The sequence below is a fragment of the Botrytis fragariae genome (genome assembly GCF_013461495.1).
Source record: "Botrytis fragariae strain BVB16 chromosome Unknown tig00000045, whole genome shotgun sequence".
Lineage (NCBI taxonomy): Eukaryota > Fungi > Ascomycota > Leotiomycetes > Helotiales > Sclerotiniaceae > Botrytis > Botrytis fragariae.
This window is the reverse complement of record NW_023500991.1, coordinates 2,003,764-2,014,200: the sequence shown is the minus strand read 5'-3', so window position 1 is coordinate 2,014,200 and position 10,437 is coordinate 2,003,764.

Genomic DNA, 10,437 nt, shown 5'->3' with positions numbered 1-10,437 from the left:
ATTAAAAATATAGTCTGAATTTTTTAATATCTTTGAAGTTTTTATTTATTTTATCTCCAATAGATTTTACATCTAAAGCCCTTAGTTAAAACTAAATCGATGTTCTATATAATATCATAATCATTATCTTTTCATTAAAGATAGTTATAAATGATGGGCACATATTTATGGGTTGTATGAAGCTATTTTATTCTGTCTATAGGAGCTATACTATCTATAGTGGTGTTGTCGCCTATACACGATGTATATATGTAATGTGACTTCCCTGTACAATATACACTTCGATGAACTTATTTTGCTTCAAATGAATCTTTCGAAATATGAAATCTGAGACCTTTTCAATCATAATGGAATCTGTATTAATTGATATTTCAGATTGAACATTAATAAATATAACTAAATAAAAATTCATCTTATCCTTCCCTTCTCTTTGTTAATAACGAGTACTAGCTTATGATATTAATATCGATATCTTTATATATGCTATATATTTTTCATTACTTTTTTAAGAATAGTAAAATTAGGATTCATAATAGGAAAACTACTACATCCCATGCCTATTATAATGAATGGATAATATTATGCTGGATTGTAAGATGATTGAGGTTCAGAAATGATCAGAATAAACAAATATAAATATATATATATATAACGAGAAAGAAAATATTAAAATGAAAGGAGAATGATAATTATTTAAGTAATTTGTGATATTATTAATCGATATCAGCTTGAGATAAATAGAAAAAATCTAGTATAATAATGATGAATCCTAAATATTAATATTTTATTCTGTCTAAAGATCTACTTATCTATATGATGAAGTAACTTTTATATACTTTAAGACTAACGCTTTCGCTTGTTAGATTATAGTAATCTAATAATTGAAGTTTACTCATCTGCGTTTAGATATTTTTATCAACTAAGAATCATTAAACAGTTATTTATATTATTCATTAGCTTCATATTTTGTGTACAAATACTCCATTTAATATGATAGGAAATTCAATGATAAGAAAATTTAATTTAAATACTATCTTAAGTATCTCCAGATTTCTGAGTGTATCATCTTTTATTGTAAACTTTATTCCTTTCTCAAAGATTAATCTGATCAATATTTAGCGTTATTCTTAATTATATGAAAATAATTCAACATTTCATATAACTTTTATTTCAATCAATAAAATGTTTCTTTGTGATTTGATGAATATTATGAGAATTCTACTATATCTCTTCTCTTTTTCTTTTTTGATCAAAGTTTAGACATAGAAGATTAGAACTATATCAATACTTTTCTCTTTTTTTTTTTTGCTTTTTTCTTCCGAAGAATATCAGAAATCTCTTTTTGGTCTTTGTAATATTGCATTTTTTCTTTTTCTTTAGCTAGCTTATTATTATATGTGGACTTTAGTAAACTTGATCTTCGAATCCTAGTATCTTATTATTCTCCATATTTGTTATAACTCATTTATGTATATCATTACTATATGAATGCTACATCTTTATTTCAAACAATAAAAAATCAGATATTTATATAAATCACTTAATCAATTTGAAACAAAATCTACTTTCTATGATATATAATTATACCACAGAGTGGCAAACTTCTTTCAATCCTAGCAACACAACTGAGCTCTTCTGATTATCACTAGAACATTACTAGAAATACAAGTGGATTCAAAACTACTTTGATAAAACTAGATTAATATTCATCATTATCCAAACTCTCTAAATTCAAACTATCAAGCCCCTTCGCCTCACCAAAATCTATTGAAAGCTCAAGCTTTAGATTCTCATATTCTAAAAATGATGATAGGATATAGATATCAAGCTGGAATTCCGATGGATATCAATGAAAACTGCTATTATCACTATATCACAGCTCAGATCGTTTTATTTTTTTCAACACTAAGTACCTCGTTTTAATAAAATAAAAACATATTAATTTCAAAAATTGAAATGAATTTTGACTTTGTAAATCAAGTTTTCTATTTTTTTTTAGCTCTTTCGGTTTTTTTATATCCTTCTGAACACTTCTTTTGTTAAGTAAATATATACATATATATATAGATAATGTAATTGTGGAGTGAAATTAAAATAAAACATCAAGGTTTTAATTCAAATCAGATCGAGATTGAATTAGCAACCGTTCCCAAAGAGTGAGAAACTCGAGTATCATAAATACTGATTGAGATGAATTGATTATGAATTATGATATTTCGGGTACTTATATATGGAACATTGCCATATGAGATTATCACCATCATAATTATTAAATCTGTTGTTGCTAGACTTATTATTATTGGGCTTATCATCAACAGATTTATTGTCATTAGATTCATTTTTGTTAGATTTACCAGAAATTAAGATCAAAATTATCACAATCAATTAAACAAATAAATTATTGCCTCAAAAAGCTCAAATTCTTTGAAAAGCTTCAAGATTCATGCTTTATTATAATAGAAAAATATCAATATAGATCTTAAATACTATCGAAAATCACCACAAAGAGCACGAGCTAGTCTGTTAACATATTCAGCCACAAAAGGTTAATAAAAAGCTTGTACTCTGTAGGAAACAACCCTTTATAGCAGACTCTTTGATAGTTTTTTCAATTTGATCTATTTCTATTGAATTTTAATCAAAATCCTTCTTTTTTCAATTTTAAAATTGATGTTTGTAGATATACTTCACTTGCGATATATTTCTTTCTTTGACTCTCAATCAATGAATTAATATTGAAAGTAATTGTATAGGAACATGAGTTGTTTAGTATTCAAGTAAATTAGGATATATTAATATATAATTTGAATTTGAATTTGTATTAAGATTTTCCCACTTTATATATCGTCCCCATAATATGTTGTTCTAGCTTTAGATCGATACAACATCTCAAAATCAAGATATCTTCATATTTTCAATTTTATCTTCATAGAAAGAGCTCTTTATTATCCTTCAAATTCTTTCAAATGATTCAATTATGATGCCTATAATAGTATTATTCAATGATAAGTTCAAAATTTTAAATTATCATTTATAAATATAAGACTTATAGCTTATATATTCATTAGACTTATAATTCCTATTCAATATTAATAAAATATGCATATAACCATATATATAATTTAAACAAAAAGATAAAATAAATATTACAGATTTTACAATTTTATTTGATTCTTTTATAATGCATTATGTAAACTACTTTAAGACAAGATTTACAAACTTATTTATAAATCTAACAATTGATTTTATGAATATCATAATTTTCTTTTTATTTCTCGATATTTGAATTTAAGTCTTCATTTATACTATATTTATCATCAGTTCTAAAATCTCCATAATGATTACTCAATCTAAATGACATAAACAAAACTAAAAACCATACAATCTCCAATAAATTCAGAACTATATTCTTCGAAAAGACTTCTTATAGCGCCATGTCAAATAAGAGCTTAACCTCAATCTGAAATAAATTATTATTTATTTAATATTGAAATTGAAAACCATTTATTCAATTTAAAACTACTATTTCATCAACTAGATCTATTGTCTTTACTTTTCAATAAAAGCTTCATATTAATGAATATTCTAAATATAATTCCTATAATAATAGATTCAACTCTCACATACATGTATAATATTATCAATAATCTATTTCTTAATAGATGTTGTCAACCAAAAATGATATAAATAAAAGAAGCTCTATCTTTCAAAAAACTTGAGATTTGATATAATTATATAATAAGATGATTGTAATGAATGATACTTTTATTTTCGATAAAGTGTTTGTATGAATGAAGAAATACTTAACTTATATCACATCCTTCTACTACGAGATCAGTAAATTAATTAATTAGATTATATGTATGATTTGTATGATTAAAATAATGTTACTTTTTTATTTTTCAATAATAACTGATTTTTTTAACTTGTTAAAAAGAAACATATTATAGCTTAATAAAATTTAAGTTACTAACAATATTAATTCTTTTTTTATTAAATATATTCAATTCTCTTTTTATATTTGTTATAATATCACGGAAAACCCCATTTCATTCAATCACGTGATTAACTATCATTATTAATTGAAAGTTAATCTATTTAATTATTGAAAGCTTTATACTCTTACATTAATCAATTACTATTACCTTAATAAACAACTCTAATATCTAATCTAGATATATAAACTAGGTATAATCCTTATGATTATATCTCAAATTAATTTACTATATTACATCTAATTCTTGTTATTTTGTATTCAAGATAAATCGTACTATATTATTAAGGACCATTAATTATTATAAAATATAATTAATTATTATTTCTCGATAGCATATAATAATATTATATCACGGAGGATAGCTATGTCACTTGGTCACCTTGATTAGGAAGTAGGTATGTATAGTGATAATAAACTAGATTGACTTAAGGTATAGTTATAAGGATCATATTTATTTTATATATCTGAATCGGGTGATGGGGTTATTTAATTAGGTTAATAAAGCTTATTAATATTAATAATAAAAGAGTGTTTTGTGATTATGTGAGTAGGCACTTCAGAGAAGTGGTATGCTTAATTATGTGGTGTTACACAAGACGGTGATTTCCGTGACATATTAGAATAATATTATTATTAAATTCTAGAAATTGAATCAGATAAATTCTTGAAATTGATATAGATTAATATAATCTGTCTCCAAAATCCTTTTCCATTAATTAATAATAAAGTAATTGAAATAAATAGTATTAATTTTATTATAATAGTTAACTTTACTATATATATAATTGAGAAGTCTAAGGAGGGAGATAATAAAGCTTTATTATGATAGATCTTCAAATGTAAGAATACATATCAAGATTATTTTCATGAATATGATATTTCAAATAAAATGTTTGTTTACAAGAACTTTTCATATTATAATAGACTGAGCGAAAGATGATTACTAGAAAAATATTATAAATGGAGTTAGAGATACTAAAGAGCTTTATAGGATTATTAACTAATATAAATTAAACTTTAATTTGAAATTATTATTTTAATTATCAATTATTTTTTTATTGAAAATATTATTAGAAAAAGTAAAGTTCCATATAAAAAGGTATTTAACTATTTTAACGTTCATAATAATCTAGAATATAATCTTTTTAATAGTTAGAATAAACTAAGTACTGTAAAAAATTCACAATCTATCTCTATAGAAGGGCCAACATGTAAAACCATTGAAATCATTAATATATTATTGAACAATCATGAGATGTTTTCTTTATAGTTTATGTAACTGATAATATATCTTAATGCTAAATTTTTATGAGTCTGTACGTTTATAAATATTAGTATGCTATTTAAAATTAATGAAAAGAATAAATTTTATATTTGTTTTTAGAAATCGCTTATATTTACTTTTTATATCTTAAAAAGTTGAGAAGCATTGTAGTCCATTATTTAATATTAATTATAGCAATTAAAAATATTCTTAGGCTTTAATACAAAAAGACTTCTTTTGAATGAATTATTATAAACCTTATAATCTATTTTGTTTATAATATAACAGAGATATTGTTTAAGAATTAGAAGTTATTATATATATATCATAAATATTTAGGATATTTTTTGATATACTTCTGAAATGATAATTGTGAGAAGGAATACTTTAGTAAAATTAGCTTTTAGTTTTTCTAAAACTGATAAACATTTTTCCTACTAATAAACCTGCTTAAATGCAATCAAATAATTTAATTATAATAAAGAATATGAGATGTTATAAGGATTTATTTTTCATCATAAGACAATATCATAAAAAATACTTTAAATATATTAACACTTTATATTTTCTTGCTCTTTTTAGTTTTGAATACCTAATCATTATTTCTTTGAAGAAATATATAATATTCTATGAGCTTGTCTTGAATAATACTCCTTTGTAAATCAATTCTCTATTGATGCTGTATTCATAATATATATATTTAAATCAACTCTCTAATCAATCTGTTCATACTGATATAGTGACCAAATATTGTATTAACTTTGAAATTATTTAGTTTTGTTAATTTTCATGTTAAATTTTGTCTGTTTCAAAAAAACTTTCTTCTTCGTTTTCTTTTCTAGAATATTTCAGGATTCTTTCAATTCATTTTGAGAATTAATCCTGATCAATTACTAGATGAGAATCATTTTAGTGATTTTTAGGGTTTTTTTCTGTAGATTCTGAAAGATTACATCATTTTTTAAAGCATCTTACAACTCTCTCTGAAAGTTTAAACATTTCAAATGTTCGTTCAATGATTTCCTTCTAACTTTTTGATCAATTCTTTCATCTAAAATGCTTTGAAAACAACCTTGATCTTTAAATTGTTCTACAGAAATATCCATTTTATTTTCCAAGTTTGATAATTCCAGCGAGGAATCAAAAGAGTATTATATATACTTCAAATCAAGATCCATTCAGATATTTAACTCAAAACTTCGGGATACTTATCTTCGTGTTCTCTGCCTATATACATTACAACAAAGATCAAGTAACAATTGAATTTTGAATTCAATTATACATAAACTTGATGTGATCTGTATTAGCCATCGAAGAAAGAGAATTTTGAGACCACCAATGGGCGCACAGACTCACAGGACACTGAAGAAGAAAGTAAAATTTAATATCAAAAAAGATTAATTTAACAATCTGATTAAAACTGATGACAATGATGATTTTCTTTGAAATTGAAACATATGATTATGAAATATAAGAATTTTATATAGTATAAAAATTGAATTAAAAAAATTCAAATCTGAATTTTTTTGATTAAATGTATGGTTTCCTATTAAAATAATTTGATGGGGAAATATAACATTGAATGTTTCGATCTTAAATCTTGTTCTTTTTATTCAATCTTTGAATACGTATTACCTTTGAGAATCTAGTAGATTCAACGCATATTTTGGAAATATATTAAACCAAATTTCGAATTCTATCTGAATTTTGAAGTTAACGACTTTTAGTATGAAATTGTGCTTTCTTCTTCAATGTGCTGCGAATCTGTGCACCCGCTAGTGGACTACACATTCGAAATATTTCAAAATTTTAACAACAGTAAAGGAAAACAGAACTCTAAAGATTCGTAGCCTGGAAATTCTTTTCCCTCAACGACTTGTGATATCTTTGTCCGACTCCATTCTGATATTTCAGTTATCAAATCTCATTATTTGATATACAAAGATTGGTTTCATTTGACACGATTTTATATATAAATACTCCTTGTCAGCTGAATCTTTTTCTTTAGTACTACGATTTCTTTCTCGGTTCTTTGAGACAAAAAACCATTGAGCTTACTTATACTCTCCAAAAGTACTCTTGATATTACTTAGTACTTATATCTACATTTGAAATATACAGCAATATAAAGTTTCAACTTTCATTATACTTAAATATGAGTTTTGAAACTATTTGAAGGTCCTCGGAGTCTTTAAAGCGTGATCTATATATCAGCTCAAGTGGAGTAGATCTGACTTAAATTCTCGGAAACTTTCAATAACACTTTTCATAATAATAACTGCCACAATGATACGTCTCATAGAAATGAAAGTCTAACAATAGTACCAAACATAATATTGATATAATAACAGTTTACCCACTTCGCTTGACTCTTGCTTAAAGCACGAACAGGGGCGCCGATGGCGCTATCAAGCTCAAAAACCTAACGAATCTGATAAATTCAAGAAATCTAAGAGTAAAAAAATCCAGAAAATCTAATAAATCTAATAGTTTCCTGATGAACCTCCTGTGAAATCTAATAAATTTACCAATGATGAGTTCCATGATATTATTATGATTTAAGGTAAAAAAAATGCAGACCTCAAGATTCTATAAACGAAAGAAGCCTTCCTTATATATATAGAAATGTATGATCATGCATTGTATATAGATTATATGAAGATTAAAAATAAAACTTCAGTATTCCTATCCAGTTATGTTTCACTATCTTCTAAATTAAAAAGATCTATATCTATATAACAATAACCCCTTATGGCAACATTTCATATATTAATATCTCAAATATTACATTTATATAAAAAACGATTTCAAATAATATTTATAATAGCAAGCTAACTTTTAATTTGATATATAACTTCGAAAAATTTTATGAAATAAAATCTAAGCTAATAGAAATTATTTAATATTATTTTCGAAAAATTCTAAGAAAAAATGAAAAAATGAAGGATTTATTAAGAGCTTAAATTGTTAATTGTAATAATCAAGTTTTAACACTGGCTCTTTTATAACTCAAATACCATTATATTTAACACTAAATTAAATTTTTGTTGAAAAGAAATCTATATTAATCAATTTCCTAAATTTAAATCAATAGTTCCTTTCTTTTTCTTTCCTTTCATGAAATCCTTCGAAGTTATGTATTTAATAAAAGATTTATTAATTTGTAAATTTAATAACAGAATAATACTACTTCGTTTTATTGCATCTCAGTTGAAGTATTAATACATTGAGTGTTGCTATACGGAGTTATTACTGTAAAACATATGAATAATTTTAATGAGTTCAATAATATATAAAAGAAATTTTATAGGAAAAGTGTACTTAAAGAAAGATTATTGAAATAAATTTGTTATTTTTGATAGTATTTTCAAGTTTTCTGAATTATCAGGATCGTTGAAAAAGACTGGTTATTTATTGAAATAAAGACTTACAACAATAGGATTAAACTCTCATAATAATTCTATCAATAATATTCAATTAGATATTTTAAAGGTTGATGTAAGAATTATCTTTGGATTTTATAGGCGTATTTGTTATAATGACTATTATATTCCAAGAATCCTTTTCATAAAAGATCAACTAGGCTCTCTGGGTATATTTTTTAGAATGATTGTTTTATGAATTGAATTATATTTTGAATTGAATTATATAAGTGTGTTTTAGTTATCATCTTATGAAACTGTTATATTATTACACTAAAATATCTTGAAACAATTCAAAATTACATATTGATATGTATCTATTTAAATAAATCTTCTTAAAATCTTCTTAAAATCCTTTGGTATTATTAAAGTTAATTTTACTTATTACTTATTCATTATATAAGTCTTTTAAAAATAATTTTGGAATAACATATTATAATGAGCTCTGATTATTCTTTAAATTGTAACTATTTAATAATAATATAGAATGAGTTCTTTTGAACTGTTGCGATGATACTATTGAATGTAGCTATGATATATTAAGATATATATATTATCAACTTTCAGTCCTTATTATTCTATATATCAAAAAAAATTGGTAAGATCAGTCTTAGAGTAAGTTTTCTAGTACATAAATCTTTAAATTTCAATATTATTTATATATTCATAAGATTAGCCAAAACAGTATAAAGATCTAAATAGGTATTAATCATAGAATAGGATTAAAATCATCAAACAAACATTCAATGAAAACCTAATTTTTGATATTCAAAGAAGTATTCATTATTGGTAATCATTTTCACGATTCCCTTATAATTTTGTCGAAATGATGTAATGTTTTTAATTTTATTCGTAAAGTTGTTTGTTTCTATAAATTAAAATTTAACGTTTCGATTCGTAAAGCATTATGTCTCAATAAATTTCTAAACAGAACGTAAATTTAATCAAAGTAGTAGTAACAGTATTTCTTAACATTCAGCTAATTACTATAAGATTAACCTTGGGAACCCTTTAAGGAGTATGCGAGTATATTATTCTATAAACTTATTTAACACTATGAAAAGCCTATTTAAATAACTTACTTTTCACCAATTAAAATGAAATCTATTTACTTTGAAGATCTTAAAAGACTTAAAATAATTCCTAGGAATAAAAAATATAAGAATTACATAAATAGATATTTATAAAGAATAACTATAACAGGTATATAAATAAAAAAAAGAAATTCACTTATATCACAATTCAACATACTCATAAATAAAATATAGAAAAAACAAGATTAAAACGAAAGAAAAAGGGAAGAGAAAAGAGCATATTCTTAATAAAATCAAATATTAATATAAAATTAAATCACACCAAAAATCCTGGTAATACTAATAAATATAATATTAAAAATAAAAGATAATTTGGATCTTTGATTATTTACAAAGATATAAATAAAAAAAAGTATTTAAATTATCTTTCAAATTGAATTAATGATTTTCAGTATAATATCAAATATTCAGGGGTCTTCTATCAATCACAAAAACATTTTAAATTAATATTTGAATACTTGAATCTCTAATAATACTATACAGAATTCTTATGTAAAACCTTTATATATTAAATATATTATAAGCATAAAATATAGTATATTTCTTAGTAAATCTAGTTTAACAGGAAACTCTATTTTATGAAGAAGGTTCTAGTTATTATATATCCCTAATAAGATGAATTACTACTTTTTCTATTAGAATTGTTACAAATGAGAATAA